This window comes from Antechinus flavipes, chromosome 3 (assembly GCF_016432865.1).
Source record: "Antechinus flavipes isolate AdamAnt ecotype Samford, QLD, Australia chromosome 3, AdamAnt_v2, whole genome shotgun sequence".
Classification (NCBI taxonomy): domain Eukaryota; kingdom Metazoa; phylum Chordata; class Mammalia; order Dasyuromorphia; family Dasyuridae; genus Antechinus; species Antechinus flavipes.
Window position 1 is genome coordinate 511,369,825 of NC_067400.1, and position 17,881 is coordinate 511,387,705.

Here is a 17,881-nt window from a genome sequence, read left to right on the forward strand (position 1 = left end):
TTTAAGAGTTAAGATCTACTGCCTCAACCTTTGAGAACATAGATAAAGAGCTTTCCAACTCTTCATTTACATCCTCCTGGGAATTTCAAGCTGTGTACACTAGGAAATAGATGTAAAGTTTTACAATACAGTTTGAAATCACACCTGCAATCATCAGATTAGCTTAAAATGTTCTGGGTTAAAATATACCAAGGTTCTAAGTTTTATTCCTTGTTTTTGACCCCGGCCAAGAAACCACTGACAAACTGTGTCCACCAGGTAGAAATCTTCAAAAGCTTTCAGAGTTATTTAAATGATAATTAAATAATTGAACAGGACAAAGAAATATTTAAAATTTTACATAATAATCATAAATCCCAATTCCCAATATCTTTACCATACCTAGTATTTAGCTATTATTAGATTTAATAAGCCCTTTTACAGATTTATCCTGATAGATGGGTAAACATGCTTAACCAGATGAACTCCTAGACTTACTCCGAGACTGACATTGGTTATGAATTGATTTCTAAAAATCTTGTGCTTTGCAATTTCTAGAAGTTAAATGATTGCGATTTAACCACCTAAACATAATGTTAGATCCTGAAATCATAAAATATTGACACTTACCTTAGTTATCAATCTGCTACTGATCATTATTTTATTCCCTTTCCATGAGTCTTTTAACAGTTGCATCCATAATCTAAAAGAATTAAAGAAGAATTTGGATTTTAACAATATTTCTAATATATTTATCAAACATATGAAATAAATTATCAAATCAATCTTAGCCATTATCTTTATGCACATTACAAATCACATAACTAGGGTAGATAATTTGGCTTAAAACCATACAGCTAACAAGTTTCCTGATATAGTAAAATAATAAATAAATAAATAAATAAATAATGAATTTCACATAAAAGAAGACCAGAATACATTCAATTGTACCTGAATCTATTTTCCAAATGTTATCATAAAGAACATAAAGAAAGCATAATGAACCATAATTTATAATTTCAATCATTTAGTTTTATATTTTATACAAAAGCTATTTATTTTAGGCATTTCATATGATACAATTCACTATGAATAGCTAATCTACTGCCAAAGATTTTAAAGCGATAGTATATAACAAGAAAAGTTTGAAACTTTTCTCCATTTTGATTTCTTTTAGCTCTCTAAAATTTTGTCCTTGACTTTCAAAGTAAGCTACAAAATTTTCATTTTCAATATTTCTACTTACAACAAAGTCAAACTTCCTCACATCCTTCAACATACTTAAAACATCTGAAGATCTGGCTGGTGTAGTAAATAATGTGGTTCTTGTAGACACCAAATTATATTACTTAGGATAGCACCAAATATTGGTGTTTGGTTACGGGAAGAATTCATAATGACCAACCTCTTTGGTAAATGGTAGGTTTATTTACAAGACATTACAAATAAAATGAAGAGATATAATAAACATTAGAAATGGTAAATATGAAATAGAGTAGAAGTATAGTTAGCAAGAAATTGAATGAAGTAAACTATGAAAGCTGTCTCACAAGATGGAGATAGTGTTCTAAAAACCAAGTGAAGGTCAACTGTGTCCCAGGCCCAAGTTTTTTTCTCCCGAAATCATGTGATTTACAAAGAATGGGATCTTATTGCCCTTTTCTTTGTGAGACTTAGTCCTACCTTGGCATTCAAAGTCCCATATAAGGTAATTTAGTCATTCTAAAGATGTGGTTGGGCTTACTAATCAGAGCAAAGGTCCAGCCTATAGGGAGTGTTACTCCAGACCCTTATATAATCATTCTCTACTTATTGTAACTTGCCTCTCCTTGTCTGACTGCTTGTTGGGAGGGAGATGCCCTGTCTCTCAAGATTGTAAAAAAAAAAATTCCTTTCTGCTTTTACTTTGAGAAATCTTGATTTATTTGAGTCAGTAGTCTTTGCCCTATACAAAATTATGGAAAAGACAAATTCCCTAGTGGAACTCACAATTAGCCAGGAGAAAAGAAATATCCCAGGAGGTTTGGATATGCCCTTAACTGGCTCAATCCCTTTTAGGATTTAGCATCCTAAAAGAGTTAGTTAGCTATGAGAAAGAGAGAGACACCATAAGGCATAGTGGGGTGATTGAGTGGAGAGACACCATGAAGCACAGTGTGTGGAGATCAGAGGAGATTCACTATGAGGCAAAGTGTCCTGGTCTACTGACCCAGGGGAATTCAGCAAAGCTGGAATGAGCCATAGACAGATTTTATAGGGGAATTTAACCTCAGAAACACGACTGGAATTTCTGATAGGACATAGCTAGACATGACCTCCACAGAGAGGGGCCTCAGGTGTTTGACATAACTTGGATTTCTTGCCTGGATACAGAAAGATGGGGTTGTAAGATTAAACTAATCACCACTAGTGCCCTTCCCTGTTTGCTCAGAACAGAACTTCAGTCTTTCTCTGCCAACTGCACCCATCCATCCAGGACTTCATCATTACAAACCAAAAAACTTCTTTTTACAGTTTTAAACATTGGGGGAGGGAGGGACAGGGGGAAGGTACAAGGAGAGACATTTCTGTAGATTTAATTTAAACCTAATCCAATGTCTAATTAACCTCACTTAAGATGATATGTTTGCTCCTAAGAATCAGCTCTTATGGGCTACAACCAAGCCACAGACTGCTTGGTCTGAGATATTACCAGCTTGGAGCTACAAAATAAAGCCCCACCAAAAAAAAGTTGGAATTTTTACTCAGAAACATTCCTATTCTGATTCCACCTCCCAATCAGTAAACTCACTTAGAAAGGAAGTTAACACAGACAAAAAACAAAACAAACAAAAAAAAAACCCAGAAACAAATTCAAAAGAGCCTTAATAACCCAGAAAGTGAAAAGTTGAGATTAAGTACTATCCTTTACTTTTTCACTTAGTTTCTTTAATGCTTAATTTGCTCACTTTACCCTTTATCAAGAATTCTTCTGACACATTTTTATTTGATCCTCAAGGCCCTCTTAAATACTTCTACACTTTTAGAGTTCCTTTAACATATATACCTTAATTTATATGGAACTTCAAAAACTTGAAAGCAAGGATTGTAGCTTTAGAGATTCTCTTAAAGTATAAGCCAAGATTTCCCTTTTTAAAACACTAATTCTGCATGAAATTCAAAATATACTACTTATATTTTGGGAGGTTAATCAGAAATTGATTTTATAAGTTGAATTTCCACTATATCACAAGTTTCCCAGTTGGCCCTGTATTGTGTAAACAAGTTTTTCTTCTCTATCATCCTCCTATAATGTGATGTGGATTTTTTTCTCTTTCCCTATCAGAAGAAACCTAACTGGCTATTATCAGGTATAACCAAATCCCCAACTTGTCTATAGATTAAAGCCATCAGTCAATCAATGACATATTCCCAACCTCATGGAAAATTTCCTTTCTCAATCGAGAGTTCCTCTGGGGAACTTGTCTTTTTCTTGCTAACAATATGTGCTCCCAACTCTAATTCATATTTGCCATCCCTGGTGCCTATTTTACCTTTTCATTTTGTCTGTAACCTTTCCCCCTAAATAAACCCCTCTTGGCAAAGAGAATAGCCAATGTGAATTTGTTTACATGTTTATTTTGAACTAGAAATTGCTATCCTAACCTCATCATAGTATGCTTCAGGGGATCTATCCTAAATCATAGGGTAAATTGCTATCCTATGAGAGTGAAAAATTAGAAAAAAAGCTGTACTCAAATACTAAAAACAAACATTGATACATTTATGCTTACTGAAACAATCAAAAGTTAGGATTAGAAATTTGAGGCTGAGATAAGTCAAAATCTCAAGAAGGAAAAACCCTCTCTTTGGGTGAAGAAATCTCACCATGAAAGCTTAAAGTGGTATCTTTCCTGGGAAACCTTAAGTCAGATCTTTCTCTTTTCCACTAAGTCCCTTTATCTAGCTGTCATAGTTGTGACATTTAAAAAAGTTCAAGAGATACAGTTTCTGGGTAATTTAATCATTTTATTTATAAGGCCAGAAGGCTATCAATAAGAGGATGGTTATTTGGCTGTTTTTAGACCAATGGCAATCATGGTAATGGACTCACAGTTTGTATACTCAAAGCCATGAGGGGATGCTAGTGACTTCTTGTCAGATTTGGACTGAGAAATTATCTCTACTCAGATCACCCACAGCCTTGGGCTACCTAGACAAAAGTATGTTTCCACCCTTACTTGAATAGAAGACAATGGGCATCCTCCCTTAGTTTAAATTCCTTATAAAGTTGGGTGGGGTCTAAACAAGATTGAGAAAGTCAATGTAAATCTCATCAATAATGTCCTTCAAGAAAACTTGTTTTTCTTGAACTTTTTAAAATGAGGAATTTAGAACAAGGAGAGACCTTGGAATCTTTCCAAGATACTGATTATTATCATTTCTCTCAGAAGTATGAGATTTGATTTGAGATTATCACACAAGGGATGGCTACGTAGATTGATTATGGAATTCTGCAAAACCTTCACCTTTTTTCCTTTTCCAGAAGGCATTTTAAATACATGACCTGAGTAAATGTCTATAAATGTAATGACAAATAGTATCCATTTTATGAAGACAAAGGACCTACATATTGGTATGTGTCTATAGGGCTGACCTTTGAGGGATGGTCCCCTTTCAGGTAATATTGAGTGACCCTGTGAAATTCGTATTTCTTTTCAGGAGTCAATTATTGGCTACAATGAAATACTCTTCTCAAGATATGCCTCATTTTTCATTCACACTTTCTGTGCTAATTCATACCTACTTCTATCCAGGATAGACAAAAGGAGTTAATCATTTAACCATCTCCAATGGGTCTAGGTCAACCAACCCCCCTGACTCTCCCTCCCCACCCTCACACCCCCCCCCCCCCCAATATAAGCCCTTGGCTTAGGTGGAAAGTGACCATGAAAATGAGAATGCTTTCCTAATGAAGTCTAAATAATATAATCAAGCATATCCTATATAACTACCTCTTTTCCAAATATTTACAAGTTATATCCAATAAGGCACAATTCCTGTCCTGTTGTCAACCAAATCTTCATGTATTAATTCTTAGTTTGAGATTTCATTTTTCTTTCTTTCCTTTTCTTTCCTATGTTGAACATACTCAGTTTATCTAGATTTCTAGATGACACAAAACTGACAACAGATTTCCAGTATTCATGAATTCTCCCTTTACTTTCATAATGGAAGTCAGGCACTTATCTGATGATATAAAAACTTCTCTGTAACATATAAAAAATCTACCAAGGACTGAATGGTGGTAGTAGTAGTGTCTACTATTATTAATACGAAGAAGTAGCAATAGTTGTAGTCCTAGTACTAGTATTAGTAGTTATTGTTGTTTCTATGTTGGGCTTATGTTGATTGAGCAGGAACCACAATCATTAACAGAAAGTACTTTCTATCTTGTGGGTAAGGGAGCAAACACACTTAGTTTAAGTCAAAACCAGGACCCACCAACACAAGAGTCAAAAGGAATTCAAGAAAGTGGAATCATATCTTCCTCATCCAAAATACCAAGAGATTGAGTCCTTATTGTTAATTTTTAGGTATTGCCACCAAAATAGCTTTCAGGCCTTAAAAATAGTTCTCATGCCCAGGAGTGATCACTCATTTTAGATCCAAGTATTCAATTAAAGACTAGATTCTTCCTTTATTAAAGGATGTACAACTATCCTCCTGCCCTAATACAGAATCCATTGATCCATTGCCTTATTTCTTATGGTGTTTTCTCAGAAATTGGATAGTGTTTCTTAGAAATAGGATTCTTCCTAGTATTATTCTATTTGCTAATGTATTTGACTTCTATTCCATCAACTACTCATGAAAACCATCTCTATCATTTATTGGACATGGTCCTAAGAAAGTATTCCTTTCTGATCATGGTTGAGTAATTCCCATCTATTACTCAAATATCTTCCCCTACCTAATAATCTACTTGTCATGTCTATAAATTATTGCTATACCTATGCCCACTGAATCATTTCAGGAAGGAATGAATCATCAAGAGCTCAGCCCAAATGAAATATCCCATCAGGTTTCCTAGTTAGTATCTGGAAAACAAAAATTTCTCCCATGTTTTGTGACTTCCCCTCATCTCCCACATCAGCACCTGATGATTCTCACTACCTAACCTTGGATTGATTTAATCTGTATGCTGATAGATGACCTACATAATCCATTTCTACTGATTCTTTCCCTCAGAGTTCAACTACATTCTGGATGTAATTATAATATTTACATAGATTAGCTATTCTACACTCAGTTTATTGGTCTATAGTGGATGCATCAAGAAATCTATAACAAAGCAAAATGTGAAATATATACAAATAAACTCTGCAAAAGTGGATCCTTTTTCATCAGTGGTAGTGTATCAAATATTTAATTAGTAAAGGAAGCACTTATTAATTACTTAATATAAGTCAGGCACTGTGCTAAGAGTTTCTCATTCTAAGGTCCTTCCATTCTGGGGGAAGCAGTTGGAGGTGGGGGAAGGGTTTCATTGTCTAAAGAGGAGAGGAGCACAACAAACAAATTAAAATAAATAAAAAATAAATGCAAAGTTAAGAAAAACAGTATAAACCTCTTGTTAGAGGTCCCAAAAGATAGAGGTGCTAAGAAATATTAAAAGTTATGGTTACCCAGTGACCCATTATTCTCATAACTGCTTGTCAGGTAGTGTTGAGGGAGGAGTCACCCAATTGGCAGCTTTGTGTTATATGAAATTTATCATGTACCAAGTCAGTCCCTACCTATTTGTACTTGGGAAATTGTCACATATTCCTACCTTGGGGAGGAATTATGATGTAATAATCTAGCCTCTTTTGCTGATGTGGATCTATCTGAATTGTTTGTATTTTATTACAAAAGTTATCATTAAAAACTGGCTCCATCTTGAAACCCTTGTTGATCTCCAGTGATTAGTCTGTCAGCATATTGCTACCTTGACAAACTTTTAATAAACTCCTTTTAATTCTCTTTGTCCTGAGTCTTGCCTTATTATTCAGTGCAAAAGCCTGAACAAAGAATTTTCTTTTCAACAGAGAAAGCATTCCAGGTATAGAAGACAGACTGTTCAAAGGTACAGAGAAAAGAGATGAAATCTCATGAATCAGGAATATATACCCAGCTTGTCTGAAATGTAGAGTTCTTGAACGGGACTGAAGTATAATTAGTCTATAAGGATAGATCAGTTCCACATTGTGAGGGAAGTTAAATCTCAAAAGTAGGAGTTTTACTTTATTTTATAGGTTATATAGAGTCACAGAAGCTTTTAGAGCAGAGGCATATGTAAAAGATAAATACTAGAAATATCTGAGATTTCTCTCAATCTCTTGAAAGAAGCATCCTGGACTATGGAATAAAAATAGGAGCACAAAACAAAAACAAAGAGATTTATTTCATTCTAAGAAATTTGTTCCCACTGGTACTAGATTCCCATTTCTAGAATGAAGATTTGATTTTTATAATCTTTCAGGTCCACTTAGAATACAAAGACAATTAGCAGTATTCTGTGTTCTATTTTATATCAGTAAAAACAGCCAATATTGATTAGGAATAATAGCAACAAAAAGTGAAAAGCTAGCTCAAATAAAAAGGAATTAAGGTTTATAGGAATATAACTCAAAAGTTCAAAAGAAAACTATACCTTGTTTTATTTACTAATTTTAATAAAGTAATTATAGAAGGAAGATCAATACATTACGCCTCTCTAAGCAACATCAAGTAAAATAAAGAAGAAAATGACTGAAAAATGTATAACTTAAAAGTAAACTTAAATAGTGCAAATACTCCCAATAAAAGACAGGCAATTATATCATGGATCAAAAAAATATACATTACTATTTTGCATATAGAAAACATACTTAATGAAAAATATATACATATGTTAAATTTTAAAAATTGGCCTAAAATATATCAGGCAATTACAAACTCAAAATAAGCTAGACTGGCAATAAAATCTGAAAAAATGAAATAATAGCATAGATATAGAGTAGATAAGACCTACATAAAAATTTTGGATTATGATGTAACACAATTTGAATAATTATATAGTAATTATAATATAAAGCAGTTTAAATTACACAGCAAATTCTGGTATGCATTACACACCTCTCAGATTAGCTAAAATAACAGGAAAAGATAATGACAAATGTTGGAGGGGATGTTGGAAAACTAATACATTGTTGGTGGAGTTGTGAACTGATTCAACCATTTTGGAGAGCAATTTGGAACTATGCCCAAAGAACTATTAAACTGTGCATACCCTTTAATCCAGCAGTATTTCTACTGAGCTCGTATCCTAAAGAAATCATAAAGGAGAGAAAGGGACCCACATGTGCAAAACTGTGGCAGCCCTTTTTGTAGTAGCAAGAAACTGGAAACTAAGTGGATCCTCATTAGTTGGAGAATGGCTGAGTAAGTTATGGCATATATTATGGAATATTATTGTTCTATAAGAAATAATTAGCAAGATGATTTCAGAGGCACCTGGAGAGACTTACATGAATTGATGCTGAGTGAAATGAGCAGAACCAGGAGATCATTGTACATGGCAATAGCAAACTTATACAATGATCAATTCTGATGAATATGGCTCATTTCAACAATGAGATGATTCAAGCCAATTCCAATGATCATGTGATAAAGAAAGCCATCTACATTCAGAGAGAAGACTGTGTATGTGGTAACTAAATGTGGATCACAACATAGTATTTTCACTATTTTTGTTGTTGTTTGCATTTTGTTTCCTTTCTCATTTTTTTTCCCCTTTTTGATCTGATTTTTCTTGTGCAGTGTGATGTTAGTGGGAATATGTATAGAAAAATTGCATGTATATTGAATCACTTGCCATCTAGAGGAGAAGATGGGGGTAAGGAAGGGAAAAAATCAAAACAAGGTTTTCTAAGGGTGAGTGTTGAAAAGTATCCATGTATATATTTTAAAAATAAAAAAAGCTTTCATTAAAAAAAAAAAAGAAAATTCTGGTATGGTTATAGAAATACAGGTACACTCATTTATTACTAGTGGAAATGTAAATTGATAAACTCTTTCTTGAGAGCAATCTGGCACCATACAATGAAAGATACAAAAATAGCTCTACTTTATCATTCCTTTGTTATGAATATATTCTAATGGTGTTATTTTTTTTAAGAGGAAGCTATCTGTGCAGAGATCTTTATGGTATATTATTTGTAATTATAAAACAAAAAACTAAAAGCAACCTTAATTTCAGCAACAAGTAAATGATTATATAAATTGTAGCAGATTAGTAAAATAGTATACTACTTGAGAGATTATTGATTACACAATTATAACTCATAAGCATGAAAAATGACAAGAAATTGGGAAAGATCTTTATAAAATAATGTAAAGTGAAAAAAAAAAAAATAGAACCAAACAGAATGTACACTATTAAGGACCACAGAAGAGGGAAATTTAAGGACAGAAAATAAAGTATCACCCAGTTAACAAGTATTTATTAAATATTGCTTGTCCTTTTTTTTTTTCTTTCTTCCTTTCTTCCTTCCTTCCTTTCTTTCTTTCTTTTTTCTTCCTTCCTTTCATCCTTCCTTCCTTTCTTCCTTTCTTCCTTCCTTCTTTCCTTTCTTCTTTCCTTCCTTCCTTCCTTCCTTCCTTCCTTCCTTCCTTCCTTCCTTCCTTCCTTCCTTCCTTCCTTCCTTCTTTCCTTCCTTCCTTTTTCTTTTTTTTGGTGAAGCAATTGGGGTTACCTGACTTGCCCAGGATCACACAGCAAAGATGTGTTAAATGTCTGAGGCTGAATTTGAACTCAAATTGTCCTGTCTCCAGGGCCTTTAGTCTATCTACTACAGCACCTAGCTGTACCCTGTCTTGCATTTTCAAAAAGAACCAATGACATCACAGAATGATATCTTAAATATATTCATGAATTGGATTTAAGTGAGGCAAAATTGCACAAAATTGCCTCATTTTTTCTTCCACAGCCATTGAAGTCCAATGGCAAAAACAAAAGTCAGGACAATTGCCTGGAATCCAGTGGATAATCTTGATGTCTTCAACGTCTAATCTAGCTGTAAATGTTTCACAGTGCCCACTTCAGCCATCTTCATGGTCAATGGAACAAATTATTCTCATCTTCCCATTCATTCCATTGAGGGAAGTCTTCACATGCTTGGGGTAGGCAATACCTTACACCAATGATAAGACTTGTTAGTTACTCTTGGTCTGGTTTAGTTGTCTATCAAGATAGGTTTACTGGTCTATGACTACTGTGCATGCTGCAGCTCTCTGAAGCCAAGGAAGGGAGTTAGGTGATATGGACTCTAAAAGGTAGATGACAGCTCTGAAAAGGATTTGGCAAGTCCTCTCATCTGAGATATTAGTTCTCTATGAACCTCCCATACATACATTTATTAAGTATATTTATATGTCAGACACTTTGCTAAGTCCTTCCCAAAGACTATCAAGGACCTCATATTTTTATGTTTCCCTCAAGTTATACAGGCAATTTATCAACTAACACTCATATCTTCTGACAGTCTCAAAACTGACACTCAAAAATCTGACATTTATGTGTGTCCCATGATGGCCTTTTTTGACCATCTTATGATGCATGGTACAGTGTACATATATGTATGCACTTTTAAATAATAATTGGGGGCTATTTTCAGGGACTATTGAAGAAATTAATGTACATAGTAAGTTTACTGGTTTAATTGTATGCAGAATTTTAGCAATCTCATGACAGATTAACATTTCTGACTTTCTTCATTTACTCAAAAATTGATTGTGATTTAGTCAAATGATAACCTGCTATTGAAAAAAGTCTTAAAAAGAAAATTAACAAAGTCATTGTAAATATCATTAAAGGGTTTTCACTTTGTAACAAGCCTAACAAATGGTATTTGGTTATCTAGCATGAAGCTATAGGGCCTTCCAGAAGTGAAGAATGAACAAAAGAGGATTTTTAAATAAGTAATCATCAAAAGCTACATTTGGAATAATTCTTCTAACTTTCCTTTTTCTGACCTGAGCTCCCAGGCCAAATTCTATTATTACCCTTAACCAGAAGGGCCAACTTAATAACTCTCAACAAAGGTTTCATTATTATATTGTTACCAGAAATATTTACAAAGATGTTGATAGTCTTTGTGCATTATTTATCAGATACAGTTCAATAACATGTTAATTTGATTTCCAGCAAAATCTTTAGGTGGGTAGAAAATTTTAAACTCAAATGCAGTAGTTGTGCTCCCAGGCATCTATACTATTCTTTAAAAAAAAAATTTTTTTTTTTTACAAAGCATATGTATGAATAATTTTTCCAACATTGACCCTTGTAAAACCTTTTGTTCCAAAGTTTCCCCTCTTTCACCCTACTCCCTCCCGTAACTGGCAGGTAGTCCAATACATGTTAAATATGTTGAAATACATATTAAGTCCAATATATGTAAACATATTTATACAGTTATCTTACTGCAGAAGAAAAATTAGATCAAGAAGAAAGGAAAAGAAAAATCAAGAAAGAAAGAAAAATCCAAGCAAATAACAACAGAGAGAGTGAAAATGCTATGTTGTGTTTCACACTCAGTTCCCACAGTCTTCCCTCTGAGTGTAGATGGCTCTCTTCATCACTAAACAAGTGGAAGTGGTTTGAATCCTCTCATTGTTGAAGAGAGCCAAGTCCATCAGAATTGGTCATCATATAGTCTTGTTTCCATGTATAATGATCTGGTTCTGCTCATTTCACTTAACATCAGTTCATGTATGTCTCTCTAAGCCTCTCTGAAATCATCCTACTTATTGTTTCTTACAGAACAATAGTATTCCATAGCATTCACATACCATAATTTATTCAGCCATTCTCCAATTGATGGGCATCCATTCAGTTTCCAGTTTCTTGCCACTACAAAGAGGACTGCAACACATATTTTTGCAAATGTAGGTGTCTTTCTCTCCTTTAAAATCTCTTTGGAATATAATGCCAGTAGAAACACTGCTGGATCAAAGGGTATGCACAGTTTGATAACTTTTTGAGCATAGTTCCAAACTGCTCTCTAGAATGGTTGGATCTGTTCACAGTTCCAGCAACAATGTATGTGTCCCAGTTTTGCCATATCCCCTCCAACATTTGTCATTATCTTTTCCTGTCATCTTAGCCAATCTGAGAGGTGTGTAGTGGTATTTCTAAGGTGTCTTAATTTGCATGTATCTGATCAATAACGATTTGGAGTACCTTTTTTTTTTTTTTTTGAGTTTTAGAAATTTTTTTTTATTGTACTTTACTGACTCAAACTTTTTTTGGTTGGAGTACCTTTTTATGTGACTACAAATAGTTTCAATTTCTTCATCTGAAAATTGTTCATATCCTTTGACCATTTATCAATAGGAGAATGGCTTGAACTATTATAAATCTGATTCAATTCTCTATATATTTTATAAATGAGACCTATATTAGATCCTTTGAATATAAAAATGTTTTCCCAATTTATTGTTTCCCTTCTAATCTTATCTGCATTGGTTTTGTTTGTACAGAAACTTTTAAACTTAATATAATAAAAATTATCTATTTTATGATCAATAATGATCTTTAGTTATTCTTTGGTCACAAATTCCTTCCTCCTCCACAAATCTGAGAGGTAAGCTATCCTATGTTCTAATTTATTTATAATATCATTCTTTATGTCTAGATTATGAATCCATTTCAACCTTATCTTGGAATACGGTGTTAGGTATGGGTCTATGCCTATTTTCTGCTATACTAAGTTTCCAATTTTCCCAATAGTTTTTGTCAAATAGTGAATTTTTATCCCAAAATCTGGGACCTTTAGGTTTGTCAGATACTGGATTGCTATAGTACCTAATCTATTCCACTGATTAATTTCTCTTTTCTTAGCGAGTACCAAATGCTTTTGATGACTGCTGCTTTACAATATAGTTTTAGATCTGGTACAGCTAGGCCACCTTTATTTGCTTTTGTCTTCATTAATTCCTTTGAAGTTTTTATCTTTTGTTCTTCCAGATGGATTTTGTTGTTATTTTTTTCTAGGTCATTAAAATAGTTTTTGGGAGGTTGATTGGGATAGCACTAAATAAATAGATTAGTTTAGGGAGTATTGTCATCTTTATTATATTCTCTCAACCTATCCAAGAGCACTCAATAATTTTCCAGTTTCTTATTTTTGTGCAAGGTGTTTTATAATTTTGCTCATATAGTTCCTGACTTGCTGTTGGCAGATAAATTCCCAAATATTTTATACTGTTGATGGTTATTTTAAATGGGATTTCTCTTTATATCTCTTGCTGTTGGATTTTGTTAGTGATATATAAAAATGCTGATGATTTGTGTGGATTTATTTTGTATCCTGCAACTATGCTAAAGTTGTGAATTATTTCTAATAGTTTTGAGTTGATTCTCTAGGGTTCTCTAAGTATACCATCATATCATCTGCAAAGAGTGATAATTTGGTTTCCTTATTACCTATTCTAATTCCTTTAACCTCTTTTTTTTCTCTTATTGCCAAAGCTAGCATTACAATATTGAATAGTAATGGTGATAGTGGACAACCTTGTGTCACCTTGATCGTATTGGGAATGGTTCCAGTTTATTCCCATTACATATGATGCTTGCTGATGCTTTTAAATAGATGCTACTGACACTTTCTAGTGTTTTTATTAGGAATGGGTGTTAGATTTTATCAAATGATTTTTCTGCATCTATTGAGATAATCATTTGGGTTTTTATTAATTTGGTTATTAATGGGTTTTATTAATTAATAATTGATATAACCAATTATGCTAATAGTTTTCCTAATATTGAACCGGCCCTGCATTCCCAGTATAAATCCTACTTGGTCATGGTGTATTATCCTGGGGATGATTGTCTGTAATCTCTTTGCTAATATTTTATTTAAGATTTTTGCATCAATATTCATTAGGAAGATTGGTCTATAATTTTCTTTCTCTGTTTTTGTCCTACCTGGTTTAGGTATCAGTAACATGACTGTGTCATAAAAGGAATTTGATAGCAGACCTTCATTCCCTATTTTTTCAAATAGTTTATATAGTATTGGAGTTATATTGAGTAGAATTCACATGTAAATCCATTTGGTCCTGAGGACTTTTTTTAGGGAGTTGATTAATAGCTATTTCTTTTTCTAAAATGAGACTATTTAAGTAATTTATTTCCTCTTCTGTTAATCTGGGCAATCTATATTTTTGTAGGTATTCCTCCATTTCACTTAGGTTGTCAAATTTATTGTCATAAAGTTGGGCAAAGTAACTCCTGATGATTACTCTAATTTCCTTTTAATTAGTGGATACTTTTTCCTTTTCGTTTTTGAGACTAACAATTTGATTTTCCCTTTTCTAATCCTTTTTCTTTTCCTTTTTCTAATCAAATTAAATAAAGGTTTATTTATTTATTTATTTTTATAAAACAAACTCTTAGTTTTATTTATTAATTCAATAGTTTTTTTTTTTAAACTCTCAATTTTATTGATCTCTCCTTTTATTTTTAGAATTTCAAGTTTGGCATTTGATTTAGGGTTTTTTAATGTGTTATTTGGCTAGCTTTTTAAATTGCAAGCCCAATTCACTGATCTTTTCTTTCTCTATTTTATGCAAGTAAGCATTTAGAGATATAAAATTTCCCCTTATTATGACTTTGGCTGAATCCCACAAATTTTGGTATGTTGTCTCATTATTGTCACTCTCTTGGATGAAATTATTGATTGTGTCTATGATTTGCTGTTTCACCCATTCATTCTTTAGGATGAGATTATTTAGTTTCCAAGTACTTTTTGGTCTATTTTTCCTTGGTCTTTTATTGAATGTTGGAATGCTTATAAACTGTTAAGTCATTAGAGTTGATAGAGACAATAATTGTCTAATTTAGCATGATTCAGTATGATTGATCTGATCTTACAAGGAGATGTTATGGGCCAGAAGAAATACGGTACTAAGTGGAAACAATGCTTGTGTTCACATCTTTAGAGAGCTCATATAAGCAAGAAGCTTTTAGGGCCAGAGAGCACTCTGGGAGGAAACCCATAATCCCACTCTCAGATTTCACAATCCCACTCTCGGAGAAGGAGCATAAATAGAACTTCAGTGAGCCAGTCAAGTTAGTATAGCTGAAAAGATTGAGAGGGGAGTGTCAAGTGAGTTCAGAGAGAAGCCCTCTCTTGGAGGCAAGACAGATTCATTCCAACTTTCACCTTGGTTTTGGCTGGCGACATTCGGAGTTGAGCTAGAGGAGTCAGATCCATTCCATTTTCCACCTTTGTGCTGGCTACAGGCTGTAGGATAAACCTTTGGATTTGGAGACATTCAGAGAGAGCTCTTGGAACCAAGCAGAAAGATAGACCTCTAAGAAAAACTAACCGAGTTATTTTGGAGGAAGCAATAAAAGATCTGAACTTTTAACACCTGGCTGCATTTGAAGTGATTATTACTTTTAACTGAAACTAAGGCTGCCTCCTAAAAACCTCCCTGAGAAACCTGCTCTCACAAAGAGAATCATTATTATATTAAAGAAGAAGAATACTACAACTGAATATAATTTTTATTGCACCGTGATCTGAAAAAAAAATGCATTTACTATTTCTGCCTTTCTGCATTTGATTTTGAGATCTTTATATCCTAATATATAGTCAATTTTTGTATTGGTTTCATGAGCTGCTGAGAAGAAAGTATACTCCTTTCTGTCTTCATTCAGTTTTCTCCAAAAAATTATCATATCTAGCTTTTCTGGTATTCTATTTACCTCTTTAACTTCTTTCTTATTTATTTTGTGATTTGATTTATCTAGTTCTGAGAGAGTAAGATTGAGATCTTTCATTATAGTTTTGCTGTCTATTTCTTCTTGCAACTCTTTTAACTTCTTTAAGAATTTAGATGCTACACCACTTGGTGCATATATGTTTAATATTGATATTGCTTCATTATCTATGGTACCCTTTAGCAAGATATAGTTTCCTTCCTTATCTATTTTAATTAGATCAATTTTTGCTTTGCTTGAACTGAGATCAAGATGGTTCCCTTGCTTTTTAAATTTTATCTGAAGCGTAATAGATTCTACTCCAGCCTTTTACCTTTATATGTATTGTTCTGCTTTAAATGTGTTTCTTGTAAACAACATATTGCAGGATTCTGGCTTCTAATCCTGCTACTATCTGCTTATGTTTTATGGGAGAGTTCACTCCATTCACATTTACAGTTAAAATTATTAATTCTGTATTTCCTGCCATTTTATTAACCCCAAATTTTACTTTTCTCTTTCCTTTTCCCCTTTCCTTCCTCCTCAGTAGTTTACTTATGAGCACTGCTTCCCTCAAGCAGTTCTCCCCCTTTAGAGACCTTCCCCTTTTTTATATCTTTCCACTACTATTTATGTTTTCCCTTCTATTTAGTCTACCCTTTCCCTTTTTGCCTTTCCTTTCCCACTTTTCTATAAGGTGAGAGAAGTTTCTTGATGAAACCAAATATATCAAATATTCTTTTTTTTACCCAAATCTGATGAGAATAAGATTACACAATATTTCTCACCTGCCCCTTTCCCCCTCAATTTTAATAGATTTCTTTGCCTCTTCCTGAGATGTAATTTCCCTCATTTTATCTTCACTTTCCCTTTTTTTCTGTTACAATCCCCTTTCCACCTTTAGTTTCTTTTTTATATTATAACAATAAAATCATTTTATACATGTATTCTCTATGTATACCCATAACAGAAATAGTTCTTGAGTTTTTTTTTCCCTTTTTACCTTTTTATGCTTCTCTTGAGTTCTATATTTGGAGGTCAAATTTTTTTGTTTAGCTTTGATCTTTTCATAAAAAATAAATGGAATTCCCAGTTTCATTGAATGTCCATCTTCTTCCCTGAAAGAAAATGCTCAGTTTAGCAGGAAATTTATTTTTGGCTGTATTCCAAGTTCCTTCGTCTTTTGGAATATCAGATTCCAGGCCTTGCTAGGTCCTGAATAATGCTTATTGTGGTTCCTTGGTATTTGAGTTGTTTCTTTCTGACTGCTTGTACTATTTTTTCCTTGGTCTGATAATTCTGAAATTTAGCCACTTTTTTTGGGTCTCTTTCAGGAGGTATTTGGTGAATTGTTTCAATAGTCATTTTACCTTCTGATTCTATGACATGTAGGCAATTCTCTTTGATGATTTCCTGAAAAATAATGTGTAGGCCCTTTTTTTCATCATGGATTTCATGGAGTCCAATAATTTTTAGATTGTCTCTCTTAGATCTATTTTCCAGGTCGGTTTTTTTAGGAATTTTACTTTTTTTTTCCCTATTTTTTTCATTTTTTCATTTCATTCATTTTGCTTGACTGATTTTTTTTTTGTCTCATTGAGTCATTCATTTCCATTTGTTCAGTTCTGAATTTTAATGAATTATTTTCTTCATTTATTTTTTTTAACTTCTTTTTGCATTTATCCAATTGAATTTTTAAATGAATTGTTTTGGTCTATGAATTTTTTTCCATTTTACAAATTCTGTTTTTCTGGGAGTTATTTTCTTTTTCTATTTTTATCAAATGTATCTTTTAATGAATTATGTGTCTTTTCTGGACCTTCTTGCAAAGTTTTCCTTTCCTTTCCCCATTTTTCTTCTAGCTCTCTTTTGAGATCCTTTTAAATTTGTTCTAGGAGAGCCATGTGTGATGGAGACCAGGTTATATCACCTTTTGGGGTTTCATCTGGAGACAATCTGCTTTTAGTCTCCTCAAGGTTTGATACCTGTTCTTATCTTTCACCATAAAAGCTTATTTTTTTTACTCATTTTTAAAAATTTTTATTTTATTTATTTTTTAATAGCCTTTTATTTATAAGTTATATATATGGGTAATTTTACAGCATTGACAATTGCCAAATCTTTTGTTCCAAT

At 33.0% G+C, this 17,881-nt stretch overlaps 1 pseudogene; it reads right to left on the bottom strand.

The window, feature by feature from the left end:
- LOC127557362 (NXPE family member 1-like) overlaps positions 1-17,881 on the bottom strand; it is a 119,568-nt pseudogene that overhangs the window by 40,786 nt on the left and 60,901 nt on the right.